At 35.7% G+C, this 17,456-nt stretch overlaps 1 long non-coding RNA gene across 1 annotated transcript; it reads right to left on the minus strand.

The window, feature by feature from the left end:
* Window positions 1–4,515: 4,515 nt before the first annotated feature.
* On the minus strand, window positions 4,516–9,825 carry LOC102899261. Its single transcript, XR_006593329.1, has 2 exons — window positions 8,517–9,825; window positions 4,516–6,497 (listed from the first exon to the last, which is right to left on the minus strand). It is a non-coding gene; the product is annotated as an uncharacterized LOC102899261 (long non-coding RNA).
* Between the last annotated feature and the right edge of the window lie 7,631 nt (window positions 9,826–17,456).

The raw sequence follows: 17,456 nt of genomic DNA on the forward strand, positions 1-17,456 counted from the left end.
ACTCATGTTTGTGGATAAGGAAGACTCAGTATCTTTAAGATGTATGTTCTTTCCTACTTGATTGATAGATTCAATGTAATCCTAATCAAAATCTCAGGAACTTATTTTGTGGATATCAACAAACTGCTTCTAAAGTTTATATGGAGGGACAAAAAGACCCCACATTTCCAACCACATTATTCTAGGAGAAGGACAAACTTAGAGGACTGATACTATTGTACATCAAGACTTACTTTAAAGATACAGTAATCAAAATACTGTGGTATTATCCAACAAATAAATATATCAATGAAATAGGATAGCCAGAAATAGACCCAAATAAGTATTGCCAACTGACCTATGACAAAGGAACAATGTCAATACAATGAAAGCAAAAGTAATCTTTCTAACAAACAGTGTTGGAACTACTAGATATGCATATGGGAAAAATGAATCTAGACACAAATCTTACACTCTTTGTAAAAATTAACTCCAAATGAATCCCAGGCATTTTACAGTAAATTTAAAATGCAAGTTTAAAGTCCTACAAGATAATAGAAAACCTAAGTGACCTTGGGTATGCCAATAACTCTTTAGATACACCAAAGGCACAGTCTATGAAAGAAATAGTTGATAAGCTAGACTTCATTAAATTAAAAATCTCTGCTTTGTGAAAGACAATGTCCCGAGATTGTCAGGACAAGCTACACATTGGGAGAAAATATTTGCTTAAGACATATCTGATAAAGAGCTGTTAATCTAGTATATACAATGAATTTTTAAAATTTTTTTTAATTTTTATTTTTTTCGAGATATTTTAATTTACATCCAAATTAGCATATAGTGCAACAATGATTTTAGGAGTACATTCCTTAATGCCCCTTACCCATTTAGGCCATCCCCCCCCCCCCACAGCCCCTAAGAATTTTTAAAGTGGGTCAAAGTCCTTAACAGACACCTCACCAAAGAAAATATACAGATATGTTGTAAACATAAGGGAAATGTAAATTTAAAAACATCAATGAGATACCTCTACATACCTATGAGATGGCCAAATTCTGAAACATTGACAATACCATGTGCTGACAAGAATGTGGAACATCAGTAACTCTCCTTCATTGCTGGTAGAGATTCAAAATGGCTCTTACAAAAGTAAACAGACTCTTACTATACAATCCAGCAATCATGCTCTTTGATATTTACCCAAAAAAGTTGAAAACTTATGTCTACACAGTCTGCACATGAATGTTTATAGCAATTGTATTCATAATTGCCCAGGTGGAAGTAAAAAAGACGTCCTTTAGTAGGTGAATGGGTGAATAACCTGTGGTACATCCAGAAAATGGATGCATTTTAAAATGCACATAAGCACAATAGATGATATAAAGCACTTGACAAAATCCAACACGTGTTCATGTTAAGGAATGGAAGATCACTTTCTCAACCGGATAATGGGTATTTAGGAATAATCTCCAGCTAAGAAACTTAATGTGTGTTTTAAAAAAAAATTTTTTTTTAATGTTTATTTTTGAGAGAGGGAGAGACAGAGTGCAAGCTGGGGAGGGACAGAGAGAGAGAGAGGGAGACACAAAATCCAAAGCAGGCTCCAGGCTCCGAGCTGTCTGCACAGAGCCCAACGTGGGGCTTGAACTCACGAACTGTGAGATCATGACCTGAGCCGAAGTCAGACACTCAACTGACTGAACCACCCAGGCTCCCCAAGAAACTTAATGTTTAATGACTCAATACTTTCCCCTTGAAATCAGGAGCAAGACATGAATGTCTGCTTTTACTACTTCTTTTTGACATTATACTAGAAATTTCATTCAGGTCGTTCAAAGCAAGAAAAACAAATTGCATCTAGATTGGAAAGGAAGAAGAAAAATTGTATTCACAGATGAAATGATCTTGTATGTAGAAAATCCTAGGTAACCCACATAACATGATTAGATCTAATAAATGATTTCAGGAAGATTGCCCGATAGAAGAAAAAATAGAAAAAAAAATAGAAAATAAGTTGTATTTCTGTATAGTAGCAATGAACAGTTTGAAAATGAAACTATGAAAATTCCATTTACAATAGTGCTGAAGTTTTGGGGTGATGGTGGGAGTTCGTGGGGTCCAGAGTCTACAACAGCCAAGGAAGAATTCTTGAAGATGTCTTTGGTACAAAAAGGTGATTTTATTAAAGCATGGGGACTGGACCCTTGGGCAGAAAGAAGTGCACTGGGGTTGTGAAGAGTGGTTCAGTATATACTTTGAGGTTGGAGGAGGTAAAGTCAAAAGGGAGGCCTCCAGAGGGACTTTGATATGCTAAAGAGGACTCTGAGATACCTGCGGCCTTGCTATTGTCAAGCTAAGGTTGTTTTTCCCTCTAGCAAAGCATTAACATTAAGACAGTAGGGAGTTCCTGGAGAAATGTTTTCCTCTGCCAGCCTCAATTATCTGTCAATGGGCTGCAGGTTGTAAGGAAATTTAATTTTATCTGCCATTTCCTTTTGCCTTTGTTTCCCCATATCACTATTGAGGGGTGATGTTGGGACTCCAGAAAACTGAGCCTATAGGTTTCTGGAGATTAGACTACTGATAAGATTGCCTTTTTCTTGTAACTTACTAAGATATTTGCAAACTGATGGAGACCCATGGACAGTCAGGAGTGCCTGAGGAATATCACACATATCCCACCTAGGGTTGGGGAAGTGTTTGCAGCCTGTCAGCTTACCTTATGTTTCCCCATCAATAGTATCCAAAAGAATAAAATACTTAGGCATAAATTGAACAAAAGAAGTGTGTAAGAGTTTTACACTGACAACTAGGAAAACCACATTACAAGAAATTTAAGAACTAAACACCTTGTTCATGAATTGGAAAAATTTGTAATGTTAAGATGGTGTCCTGGGTTGAACTATGTACCCCTAAAAGATATTATTAAATTCTAATCTCTGTTTCCTATGAATTTGATCTTATTTGGAAATAGGGGCTTTGCAAATGTCATCAAGTTAATATGAGGTTATTTTGGAGGAGGTTGGGGCTTTTATCCAATGGGACTGGTGTTCCTGTAAGGAGAGGACACAAAAGAAAGAGATATACAGGGAAAATGGCATATGATTACAAAGGAAGAGATTGATGTTTCTCCACGATCAAGAACACTAAGGATTGCTAGCTACACTAAAAGCTTAGAGAAATATGGAAGAGCCTTCAGAAGAAGCACGGCTGTGAATATTTTGATTTCAGATTTCTGTCCTCCAGAACTGTGAGAGAATTAATTTCACTTGCTTTAAGCTGACAATTTCATTTCTGTCTTCTAGTCTCCAGAACTGTGGAAGAACCAGTTTTTCTTGTTTTAAGCTTTCCAGTGGTAGTTTGTTAGGCAGCTCTAGGAAATGAATACGATTGGCAGTACTCCCCAAATTGATCCAGAGATTTAGTACAGTCTCATCAATGTTCTAACTGGCTTTTTTTGTAGAAATTGGCAAGCTGATTCTAAAATTCACATGGAAATACAGCTACAGAATGGACAAAGCAATCTGAAAAAGGACTGCAGTGCAGAACTTACATTTTACTTTTTTAAAAGTTAGTACAAAAATCCAGTACATAAGAATAGTAATATTGTAAGGATAGACCTATAGGTTAGGTTACAAAGGCATATGGAAGGATAGAATTGAAAGTCCACAAATATATCTATATGATTAATTGATTTCCTGAAAAGGGTGTCAAGACAGTGCAGTGGAGAACAATAATCTTTTCAACAAATAATATTGGGATATGTGGATATCCCCATTCCAAACACAAGAAGTTTGTCCAAGGATTTAACACTGCAAAAATGATGACAACATGAATCAAAGACCTAAATTTAAGAGCTAAAATAACCAAAGCAGTTGTACATCTTCGTGACCTTGGATTTGATATGATATGTAAAGTACAAGCAGCCAAAGACAACCTGTACATAAAATTCATCAAAATTAATAACTTTCATGCTTAAAGAGACACTGCCAAAAAAGTGAAATAAATTATAATAAAAAGAATAAAGTACTATGACTTCACTCATATGAGGACTTAAGAGACAAAACAGATGAACATAAGGGAAGGGAAACAAAAATAATATAAAAATAGGCAAGGGGACAAAACAAGAGACTCATAAATATGGAGAACAAACTGAAGGTTACTGGAGGGGTTGTGGGAGGGGGGATGGGTTAAGTGGGTAAGGGGCACTAAAAAATCTACTCCTGAAATCTTTGTTGCACTATATACTAATTTGGATGTAAATTTAAAAAAATAGAAAATAAAAAAAAAATAATGAAAGTGATCCCCTATTGATAAAAAAAAAAATTCTACAATGAAAAAAAAATAGAGTACTGATGCTTGGTACAATATGGATGAATTTGAAAATATTATGCAAATGATAGAAGTCAGACACAAAATGCCACTTATTATGTGATAGAGCAGAAGTAAAGAGTAGTTTTCAGAGACTAGAAGGAATGATAAGTGGGTAGTGAAAAGGGTTAATTTTGTAGTATATGAATTATATCACAAATGTACAAAAGATGGAAATATATTTTTTATTAATACACAAGCAAATAGAAAAATAGCATCCATTTGTCATTAAGGAAATGGTGATTAAAATCACCATGACGTCACTAAACATCTTGAATGGCTGAATAAGAAAAACCAACATTTTAAAGTGCTGCTAAAGATACAGAATAAACGGAATTCCTATGCATTGCTTATCAAATGAGACAGGTACTTTGTAAAAGCAGTTTGTCAGTTTCTTATAAAATTAAATGTACATCTATTATATGGCCAAGCAGTTACTCTTAAAGGTATTTATCCAAGTTGAAATAATAATCTGTGTTCTAACATAGAACTGTGCATTAATGTTGTGCACCATCAAAACATAGTAGCTTTTTTTTTTTTTTGTCAGCCCAAACTGGAAAAAACCCTCAAATAGAGTATTGGATGAATAAAATGTGCTACATCCATATAATATAAAACTAAACAATAATGCAGAATGAACTATTGATACATGAGCAATATAGATGAATTTCAAATGGGTTTTGGTAGGTGAAAGAATCCATATTCAAAATTCCTATATACAGATGATGTTTTGGTAAAAGCAAAGTATAGTAACACAGAATAAGTTGTTTTCCTGAGGTTAAGTATGAGAGTAGACAAGTTATTTTGTTGGTTATAGAAGTTTTTGCTTCGTGTTTAGATGAATCTATGCATTTTAAAATAACAGTATGCAGTAAGGAAAGGATTTATTTGAGAGGCAGCCAAACGAGACAGGAGGGCAAGCCTCAAATCCAACTCCGCAAAGGTGGAGAGAACAAGTTTTTTATAACCATAGGAGTTGAGATTACATACATATTGAAGAAAAGAGTGGGGAAACTTGTGACTATTCATGAGGAAAGGTGGAACATGCTCATTGAGCAAACATACATGTAAATACATTCCTTGTTCACTTTGGGGTGGAAAGTTAACATCAAAATGAGGCAAAATTCAGTCCCTGATGTCAGGAGGTTATTTTAGGACAAGAAGAAGGAGCTACTTGCATGCTCTCAGAACTGGCATAAACTGAATGGAACTTTGCTTCTTCATAGGCTGGAACCATATTAGTTGACCTTGAGTCCAGGCTTCTGCAGAGACAGCTAGTGGATTTATTGGTGGGTTCTGAAAAGATACAATGGCTGATTAGGGGGAAACAGTTCTCTGAAACACAAGTTTTAAATTTTCTGCTAGTTTGAACCTCATTAACCCTACGGGCACAGTTTCAGACATAATAACAGAATCAGGAAAGTTAAAGGGTTAAAAATCACATAAAATTAATTGCATTTCTATAGCTAATTACAGTGTGAAAAATTAACATAATTCCATGCATACAAAAGAAAATACCTAGGGATAAATTTAACCTGAGAGGTAAAATACATGTTCAGTGAAAACTGCAAAACTTTGCTGGAATACATTAGAGAACATGTAAATAAATGGCAAAACATCCTGTGTTCATGTAATGTAATACAATGTTCTTAAGATGTTGGTGCAACCCATAGTGATCTACACATTCAATGCAATCTCTTTCAAAATCTGAACAGCATTTTATGCAGAAGTGAAAAAGCTAATCCAGAAATTCATATAAAATTGCTAGGGTTTCTGAATACCCAAATCAATCTTGAAAAAGAATAAAGTCGAAGGACTCAAGTTTTTATTTCAAAGCTTAATAGAATCTGGAATAGAATTGAGGTTCCAGAAATAAATCCATACATCTGTACCCAGTTGATTATTGATGAGGGTCCCAAGATGATTTACAGGAATGAACAGTCCCTTCAACAAATAGTGCTTGGACAGCTGGATTTCCACATGCAAAGAAATGAAGATGGACTCCTACCTTCCACCTTCTACGGAATTAACTCAAAATGTATCAGCATCCCAAATACAAGAGTTAAATCTCTATAACTTTCAGTAGAAAATAGGAATAAATCTTCATGACCTTGGATTTGATGATAGAATCTTAAATGTGATTGCTAAAGCAGAAGCAAAAACAAATAATATATTCAATTTATCAAAAATTAATACTTCCATGCATCCAGAGACATTACCAAGAAAATAAAATGACAATATGCAGACGATGAGAAAATATTTACAAAGCATATATTAAATAAAGGTCTGGTATCAAGAATATGTTATGTATTTTTTAAAAACCTGGTCACATCTCAATAACAAATTGACAATTAAAATGCAAAATCTTGAAAAGACATTTTTTCAAAGAAAATGTACAAATGGACAAAAAACACATGAAACATTCTTCACATTAGACATAAGTGAAGTGCAGATCAGAACCACAGATCATTTCACATCCACTAGTTTGCTTGTAATTTAAAAAGCATGAAAGGGGCGCCAGGGTGGCTTGAAGTCGGTTAAGTGTCCGACTTCAGCCAGGTCACGATCTCACGGTCCGGGAGTTCGAGCCCCGCATCGGGCTCTGGGCTGATGGCTCAGAGCCTGGAGCCTGTTTCCGATTCTGTGTTTCCCTCTCTCTGCCCCTCCCCCGTTCATGCTCTGTCTCTCTCTGTCCCAAAAAATAAATAAACGTTGAAAAAAAAATTTTTTTAAAAATAAAAAAATAAATAAATAAAATGCAAAATCTTGAAAAGACATTTTTTTCAAAGAAAATGTACAAATGGACAAAAAACACATGAAACATTCTTCACATTAGACATAAGTGAAGTGCAGATCAGAACCACAGATCATTTCACATCCACTAGTTTGCTTGTAATTTAAAAAGCATGAAAGGGGCGCCAGGGTGGCTTGAAGTCGGTTAAGTGTCCGACTTCGGCTCAGGTCATGATCTCACCGTTCATGGGTGCAAGCCCCACGTGGGGTTCTGTGCTGACAGTTCAGAGCCTGGAGCCTGCTTTGGATTCTGTGTCTCCCTCTCGCTCTGCCCCTTCCCCACTCATGCTCTGCCTGTCTCACTCTCAAAAATGACTAAGTGTGAAAAATATTTTTAAGCATGAAGAATAGGGGCACGTGGGTGGCTCAGTCAGTTAAGCATCCGACTCTTACTTTTGGCTCAGGTCATGATCTCACAGTTCATGGGATAGAGCCCCACGTTGGGGCTCTGTGCTGATAGCGTGGAGTCTGCTTGGGATTCTTCCTCTCCTCTCTCTGCCCTTCCCCTGCTTGTGTGCTCTCTTTCAAAATAAACATGGTTTTTAAAAAGCATGAAAAATAATAAGTCTTGGCAAGAATGTGCATAAATTGAAATGTCAACATAACTGCTATTTAAAATGGTTTAGCCGCAGTAGAATACAGTGCAAATGTCCAAAGTAATAAAATTTTGGTATATGCATAAAATGGAGTATTATTCAGGCATGAAAAGTCATGAATTACTGATACATGCTATAGTGTCGATGAACTTAACAAAACATTATGTGAAGTGAATGAAAGTAGACACAAAGGTTGCATGTATGATTCCATACATATAGATAATTCCTTTGAAAAAGAATTTTGATTGGTAGCTGCCATGAGCTCCAAGAGGCAATGTGGAGAAACTGTTTAATGACTATAGTGTTTTGAGTGAGGTGAACATTTTGCAGGTAGATCATGTGAATGGGATTTAATGCTACTAAGCTGTTTACTTTAAAATTGTTACTTTGATGTTATATGGATTTCGTATCAGGAAATTGTGTTTTAAAAAATGACCTGACAAAAGAATAGCCTAGTACCAAATTGTTCCACTGGTGAATTCTTTCAGAAATTAAAGAATTAATACCACTCTTCAACCTCTTTCAGAAAATAGAATTGAGAAAACACTCCAACTCATTTTGAGACATTTCCCTTGTACCAGTGTCAAACACAACCTATATATACCTTATCTATAAATGCCAAAAACCTTAATAAAGTACTAGTAAATCAAATGTAGCAACATGTTAACAAACTCCACACCCTTTCACAATGTACAAAGCTCTACAAACTAAGAATAGAATGGAATTTCCTCAACAGGATGAAAAGCATTTGTGAAAAACAGCTAACATACTTACTGTGAAAAGTCTGTCTTCCCTTTGTTATCACAAATAAAACTATGATGCCACTCGTATTTAGCTTTGTGCTACAAGTTCTAGCCAGAGCAGTCAGGCAAGAAAAAGAATAAAATACACTGAAATTGGAATGGATGAAGTAAAGCTGTCTTAATCTCAGATGACGTGATCTTACATGTAGGAAGTCCTAAAGAATCTGCGTGAAAAACCAGTAGAGCTTGTAAGAAATTCAGCAAGGTTTCAGAACATTTGCAAAATACACAAAAGTCAGTTGTATTTTTATACAGTAGCTATGTACAATGCAAAAGGGAAAATAAGGAAACAATTCCATCTATAATATTAGCATAAAGAATAAAATAGGGTACATTTATTTAAGTAGGTGGGAGGCTTGTAAATTTAAGTCTATAAAACTTCACTGAGAGAAATGAAAGAAAACCTAAACAAATGGAAAGGCATCCGGCGTTCATTTACTGGAAAGCATATTTTAGCATGTTGTCAGCCCTTAAAGTGATATACAGATTGAATGCAATCCTTATCAAAATCTCAACTGTCATTTTTATAGAAATGGAAAAGCTGATCCTAAAATAGATACAGAATTACAAAGGGCCCTGGATAGCCTAAACAATCTTGAGAAACACAATCTAGATGATGGACACTTCCTTTTTTCAAACCTTACAACAAAGTTATAGTAATCTAAACAATGTGGTATTTTTATAAGGATAGACATATCAGCCAATGGAATAGAAAAGAGAGTCCAGAAATACTCCCATACATCTATGGCTAATTGATTTTTAGAAGGTTGCCAAGATGATTCAATTATGAAAGAATAATCTCTTCAACAGATGGTCCTTCAACAACTGGAGAGCAACTTAGAAAAGAATGTAGTTGGACCTTTACTTCATACCCTTTACAAAAATGAACTCAAAATCAATGAAAAGCTAAATGTTGAGCTAACACTATAAAAACTTTAATAGAAAATATAGTTAAATTTTCCTGACCCTTAATTTGGCAGTTGATTCTTAGGTATAACACTGAAATTAAAATCACGAAAAGAAAATAAATTGGACTTCCATCAAACATAAACTTTTATACCATAGGACATTGTCAGGAAAGTGAAAAGACAACCCACAAAACTGGAAATACTTGGAAAAAATATATTGAAGAAAGTACTAGCATGTGGGGTGACTGGATGTCTCAATTGGTTAAGCATCTGACTTCAGCTCAGGTCATGATCTTGCGGTTCAGGGGTTTGATCCCCGCGTCAGACTCTGTGCTGGTGGCTCAGAGCCTGGAGCCTGCTTGGGATTCTGTGTCTCCCTCTCTATCTGCTCCTCCCCCCTGCTTGCATTCTGTCTCTCAAAAATCAAATAAAAACAATTTTTGTTTTTAAAAAGAAAGTACTAGCATGCAGAATATATAAAGAACACTTCCAATTAAAAAACAGAAACAAAACCCAATTTATAATGCACCAAGAGGGGCACCTGGGTGGTTTAGTTGGTTAAGCATCAGACTTTTGATCAGGTCATGATCTCACAGTGTGAGTTCAAACCCTTCTTCCAGTCCCATGTCAAATCCCACATCAAGCCCTACATCAGACTCCATGCTGACAGTGCAAAACCTGTTTGGGATTCTCCTTTCCCTCTCTGTTCCTCTGCTCTCTCTCTCTGTCTTCCTCTCTCTTTCACACACACACTCTCTCTCTCTCTCTCTCTCTCTCTCTCTCTCAAATAAACTCAAAACCAAATACACCAAGAGCTTAAATAAGACATTTCTCCAAAGTTGATACATCAGCAGCCATAAGTACATGAAAATATTTTGAACATTTTTATTTGAGAAATTCCATCCAATCTGTTGAGGGCCTCAATAGAACAAAAAGGCAAAGGAATTCTCTTTCCTGCTATCAGACATTGGAGTTCCTGGTTCTCAGGCTTCAGACTCCAGGACTTATAGCAGCACCTCTCTCCTCCCCTAAGCTTTCAATCTTGACTAAGTTACACCATTGGCTCCCCTAGTTCCCAGAACTTCAGACTCAGACTGAATTATACCACCAGATTTTCTGATTGTCCAGTTTACAGTCAGCAGATCGTGGGACTTAGCCTTCATAATTACATGATTTAATTCCTATAATAAATTTCTATAATATATGTATATGTATGTGTATGTGTGTGTGTGTGTGTGTATATATATATATATATATATATATATATATATACATATATACATCTCCCCTATTGGTTCTATTTCTATTTATCTGGAGAACCCTAACTAATACAACTACTTTATGCGTGTGAAGTGAAGTAATAAGAAACAACAGTTTCTTTTCTTTTTTTCTTTGTTTTTATTTATTTATTGTCAAGTTAGCTAACTTGGCTTCAAGAGTAGATTCCTGTGATTCATCACTTATATACAACACTCAATGCTCATCCCAACAAGTGCTCTCCTCAGTGCCCTTCACCCATCTTCCCCACTTCCCCAGCCCTCCACCCCCATCAACCCTCAGTCTGTTTTCTCTAATTAAGAGTCTCTTAGTGCTTGCCCCCATCTCTGTATCTTATTTTTCCTTCCCTTTCTCTATGGTCATCTGTTAGGTTTCTCAGATTCCACATATGAGTGAAGTCATACGATGTTTGTCTTTCTCTTATTTAAGCTTACCATAATACCCTCCAGTTGTATCCATGTTGTTGCAAATGGCAGTATTTCTTTTTCATTGCTGAATAGTATTCCATTGTGTATATATACCACATCTTCTTTATCCATTCATCAATTGATGGACATTTGGACTCTTTCCATAGTTTGGCTGTTGTTGATAGTGCTGCTATAAACATTGGGGTGCATGTGCCCCTATGAATCAGCACTCCTGTATCCTTTGGACAAATTCTGAGTAGTGCTATTGCTGGGGTGTAGGGTAATTCTTTTTTAATTTTTTTGAGGAACCTCCACACTTTTCCAGAGTGGCTGCACCAGTTTTCATTCCCACCAACAGTTTAGGAGTGTTCCCTTTTTTCCACATCCTTGCCAACATCTGTTGTTTCCTGAGTTGTTAATTTTAGCCACTCTGAGCAGCTTGTTTTCATTTGTATTTCCCTGAAGATGACTGATGTTGAGCATCTTTTCATTGTGTCTGTTTGCCTTTGGATGTCTTCTTTGGAAAAGAGACTATTCATCTCTCCTGCCCATTTCTTCACTGGATTATTTGTTTTTTGGGTGTTGAGTTTGGTAAGTTCTTTATAGATTTTTGATTCTAACCCTTTATCCAATATGTTATTTGCAAATATCTTCTCCCATTTTGTTGGTTGCCTTTTAGTTTTGTTGATTGTTTCTTTTCTTGTGCAGAAGGTTTTTATTTTGATGACATCCCAATACTTCATTTGTGGTTTTACTTCCCTTACCTTCAGAGACATGTCAAGTAAATTGCTGTGGCAAAGGTCCAAGAGGTTGCTACCTGTTATCTCCTCGAGGATTTTGATGGCTTCCTATCTCACATTTAGGTCTTTCATCCATTTTGAGTTTATTTTTGTGTATGGTGTAAAAAAAGTGGTCCAGTTTCATTCTTATACATGTTGTTGTCCAGTTCTCCCAGCACCATTTGCTAAAGAGACTGTCTTTTTTCCAATGGATACTCTTTCCTGGTTTGTTGAAGATTAGTTGGCCATATGTTTGTGGGTCCATTTCTGGGTTTTGTATTCTGTTGCATTGGCCTAGTGTCTGTTTTTGTGCCAATACCATACTGTCTCAATTACAGCTTTGTAATACAGGCTAAAGTCTGGGATTATGATGCCTCCAGCTTTGGTTTTCTTTTTAAACATTACTTTGGTTATTCAGGGTCTTTTCTGGTTCCATACAAATTTTAAGATTGTTTGTTCTATTTCTGTGAAGAATGCTGGTGCTATTTTGATTGGGATTGCATTGCATCTGTAGATTGCTTTGGGTAGTATCGACATTTTGACAATATTTGTTCTTCTGATCCATGAGTATGGAATGTTTTTCGATTTCTTTGTGTCTTCAATTTCTTTCATAAACTTTCTATAGTTTTCAGCATACAGATCTTTTACCTCTTTGGTTAGGTTTATTCCTAGGTATTTTTATAGTTCTTGGTGCAATTCTAAATGCGATCGATACCTTGATATCTTTCTGTTGCTTCATTATTGGTGTATAGAAATGCAACTGATTTCTGTACATTAATTGTATATCCTGCGACTTTGCTGAATTCATGTATCAGCTCTACCAGTTTTTTTGGTGGAATCTTTCGGGTTTCCCATGTAGAGTATCGTGTCATCTGCGAAGACTGAAAGTTTGACTTCTTTGCTAATTTGGATGCCTTGTGTTTCATTTTGTTGTCTGATTGCTGAGGCTAGGACTTCCAACACTATGTTAGACAACAGTGGTGAGAGTAGACATCTCTGTCGTGTTCCTGATCTCAGGAGGAAAGCTCTCTGTTGTCCCTTATTGAGGATGATATTAGCTGTGGGCTTTTCATATATGGCTTTTATGATGTTTAGGTGTGTTCCTTCTATCCCCACTTTCTTGAGGGTTTTAATTAAGAAAGGATGCTGTATTTTGTCAATTGTGTTTTCTGCTTCTATTGACAGGATCTTATGGTTCTTATCCTTTCTTCTATTAATGTGATGTATCACATTGATTGATTTGCAATTATTGACCCAACCCTGCAGCCCAGGAATGAATCCCACTTGATCATGGTGAATAATTCGTTTAATATACAGTTGAATTAGATTTGCTAGTATCTTGTTGAGAATATTTGCATGCATGTTCATCAGGGATATTGGCCTGTAATTCTCCTTTAGTGGGGTCTTTGTCTGGATTGGGAATCAAGGTAATGCTGACTTCATAGAATGAGTCTGGAAGCTTTTTTTCCATTTATATTTTTTGAAAAAACTTGAGGAGAATAGGAGTTAACTGCTTTAAATGTCTGGTAGAATTCCCCAGGGAAGCCATCTAGTCCAGGACTCTTACTTGGGAGTTTTTTGATAACTGATTCAGTTTCTTCACTGGATATGGGTGTATTCAAATTTTCTATTTCTTCCCATTTGAGTTTTGGTAGTGTGTGAGTGTCTAGGAATTTGCCCATTTCTTCCAGATTGTCCAGTTTGTTGACATATGATTTTTCATAGTGTTGTCTAATAATTGTATTTCTTTGGTGTTAGTTGTCATCTCTCCTCTTTCATTTGTGATTTTATCTATTTGGGTACTCTCTTCTTTTTAAGAAGTCTAGTTAGGGGTTTAACAATTTGGTTTATTCTTTCAAAAAGGCAGCTCTTAGATTCATTGATCTACTTTTTTTTTTTTTTTAGATTCTATATTGTTTATTTCTGCTCTAATCATTATTATTTCTTTTCTTTTGGCCTTGTGCTTTCTTTGCTGCTGCCCTTCTGGTTCCTTTAGGTGTGAGGTTAGGTTGTATATTTGGGACCTTTCTTGCTTCTTGAGATAGGCCTGAATGGCAATGTATTTTCCTCTTAGGACTGCCTTTGCTGTATCCCACAGGGTTTGGACTGTTGTGTTTTCATTTTCATTTGCTTCCATATATTTTTAAATTTCTTCTTTAATTTCTTGGTTAACCCATTCATTCTTTAGTAGGATATTCCTTAACCTCCATGTATTTGGGACTTTCCAAATTTTTTCTCGTGGTTGATTTCAAGTTTCATAGTGCTGTGATCTGAAAATATGCATGGTATGATCTCAATTCTTATATTTATTGAGGGCTGTTTTCTGACCCAATGTGTAATCTATTTTAGAGAATGTTCCATGTACACTTGAGAAGAATGTGTATTCTGCTGCTTTTGGATGAAAAGTTGTTAATATATCTGTTAAGTCCATTTGGTCCAATGTGTCATTCAGAGCCATTGTTTCCTTATTGATTTTCTTCCACTGATGATCTGTGCATTGCTATGAGTGGAGTATTAAGGTCCCCTACAATCATGGTATTATTATCTATACATTTATTTATGTCTGTGATTGATTTATATATTTGGTTATTCCATGTTGGGGGCATAAACATGTATAATTGTTAGCTCTTCTTGATGGATAGGCCACTTAATTATGATACAGTGCCCTTCATCTCTTGTTACAGTCTTTTTAAAGAATATAGTTTGTCTGATGTAAGTATGGCTACTCTACCTTTCTTTTGATGTCTGGTAGCATATTAGGTGGTTCACCATCCCCTCACTTTCAATCTGCAGGTGTCCTCAGGTCTAAAATGAATCTCTTGTAGGCAGCATATACATGGATCTTTTTTTTTTTTTTTCTTTTTAACCCATTCTCATACCCTATGTCTTTTTATTGGGGCATTTAGTCCATTTACATTCAGAGTGCTTATTGAAAGATGTGGATTTAGTGTCATTGTGATATCTGTAGGTTTCATGCTTGTGGTGGTGTTTCTGGTTCTTTGTTATCTTTGCTGCTTTCCAGTCACAGAGTCCCTCTAGAATTTCCTGCGTGAACTCCTTTAATTTTTGTCTTGGAAAACCTTTATCTCTCCTTCTATTCTGAATGATAGCCTTGCTGGATAAGGGATTCTTGGCTGCATATTTTTCCTGTTCAGCACATTGAATGTTTCCTGACACTTCCTTCTGGCCTTCCAAGTTTCAATGGACAGGTCTGCTACTACCCTTATGTGTCCAACCTTGTGGTTTAATACCTGTTTGTCCCTAACTGCTTTCATAATTCTGTCTTCATCTTTGTATTTTGCCAGTTTCACGATATGTCGTGGTGTTTACCTGTTCTTGTTGATTTTGAAGGGAGTTCTCTGTGCCTCTTGGACTTGGATGCCTGTTTCCTTCCCCAGATTAGAGACATTCTCAGCTATCATTTGTTCAAATAAACCTTCTTTCTTCTGGAATTCCTATGATATAGGTATTATTTCATTTCATTGAATCACTTAGGTCTTGAATTCTCTCCTTATGGTCTAGTCATTTATTTTCCCTCTTTTTTTCATCATTTTCCATAATTTTATCTTTGATTTCACCTATTCTCTCCTCCATCCTCACTGTCACTGCATCTAGTTTATTATTTTGCATCTCATTTATAGCATTCCTTAATTCATTGTGACTATTTCTTAGGTCTCTGATCTCTGTAGTAATAGATTCTCTGCTGTCTTGTATGCTTTTTTTTTTTTTTTTTTTTTAAAGCCAGGCTATTAGTCTTTTGACTGTTATTCTAAATTCTTGTTCAGATATATTGTTTGTCTCTGTTTTGAGCAATTCTCTGGCTGTCACTTCTTCCTGGAATTTCTTTTGAGGAGAATTCTTCTGAAGAAACAACACTTTCAAATTTACATCTCAGAGCTTAGAATGCTCAAATTAATTTTGGAAGACTGGTTTTTAAGCATTAGATTAAAATTCTCATTTCTCTTTCATAATATTTTCAAATGTTAACCTTATAAGGTTAGAGCAATTATAATTAGAAAACTTTACCTGTAGAGCAATTATAACTCACTCTGGCAAATTTATTTGAGAACCAGTTTATAACCACTTATCGGTGTTCTTAAGTTGGGCTATATTTATGATACTTTATTCCAAAAATAAAATATTTTCTCATATATTCAGAAGTGTCTGTCATCAAGATTGTTTGTAGGCTGATGGAAACAAAATTAATGTTTGTTGTGTTTTTTACTATCACAATATTAGCTACGGCAATTGTAAAAGAGTAAATTGCAGCTAGTAGTAAAAACACGGGAAAGAAAGTAATCTATTTTATATACATACAGAATTCATAGTAATTTGTTATCTTCTTAAGTCTGAGAAGTATCATGCCTAGGTAACATGATATTTCTCTCGGTCCCTGTCATTTTTTAAATTTTAACCTCTCTTGGTCCTGTCATTTTTTAAATTTTAATTTAAAAATTTTAAAATTATTTCAGGAACCTGAATGAACTTGGAAATATATTCTTCCCCATTTATTTTTCCAGATGAGAATGCAGCCCAGCTAACACCTTGGTTACAGTCTTGTGAAACCCTAAACAGAGGATACAAGTAAACTGTCACAAATCCTTGGCCTGCAGAAAACACGATGTAATAAATGTATTTTATTTAAAGCTGTTAAGTTTGTGGCAATTTTTAGACAAATGTAGAAAACACATACAAAGCTTAATATGAATCTTAGTTGGTTCTCTGTAAGTCCCCTATCTTTCAAAAAAATATTTTCCCAAGGTAAATATTTTCTTTAAGTTTGTTTACTTAGAGAAGGGTGAGGGGCACAGAGAGAGGGAGAGAATCTCAAGCAGGCCCTGTACTGACAGCACGGAGCCCAGTGCAGAGCTCGATCTCACAGGCATGAGAATCTGACTTGAGTCAAAATCAGGAGTCAGACGCTTAACCAACTGAGCCACCCAGGAGCCCCCACCCAAGGTAAATATTTAATTCTGATTTACCCTCTAGAGAACCAGTGAATTCCCATGGCATACAATGGGAAGAGGCTATTTTTTCTTGAATGACATTTTAAAAATATTAACATACCTACAAAGACCTGTATATCATTGAAGACTGTCTTCATATTAAGTGGCATGGGAAGTTGTTATATAAATAAGCCAAAAAGTAAATAAATAAGCCAAAGATGGCTCTTGTATATTGGCCCTATATTGTTTTCTTCTTCACAGCAGGCCCACCAGTGACAAACTCAATTTTTTACACATTTTACAAATTTGTACAATTTTTAACAAATGTAGACATTGTATGCATTTACTTTAAATGTAGCCCCTATAAGGATTTGCTTAGCTATTTTGGGTTTGCCTGGTTTGCATGCTTTATAAAACTGTACTTGTAAATCTGCTGGTGACAAGGTAAATTCTGGTGCTATAAATGACCTCAAGGCCCTGTTGCCTTGTGGAGCTCCCTGACCCAGCCAGAGTCCCTATCTTGCTGCTGAGTGATACCACCTAGACAGTAAGACCCTTTCTTATTTCCCTTCTTTCACTGAAGTTTCTTTGCC

The sequence above is a fragment of the Felis catus genome, chromosome X (genome assembly GCF_018350175.1).
Source record: "Felis catus isolate Fca126 chromosome X, F.catus_Fca126_mat1.0, whole genome shotgun sequence".
Taxonomy (NCBI): Eukaryota; Metazoa; Chordata; class Mammalia; order Carnivora; family Felidae; genus Felis; species Felis catus.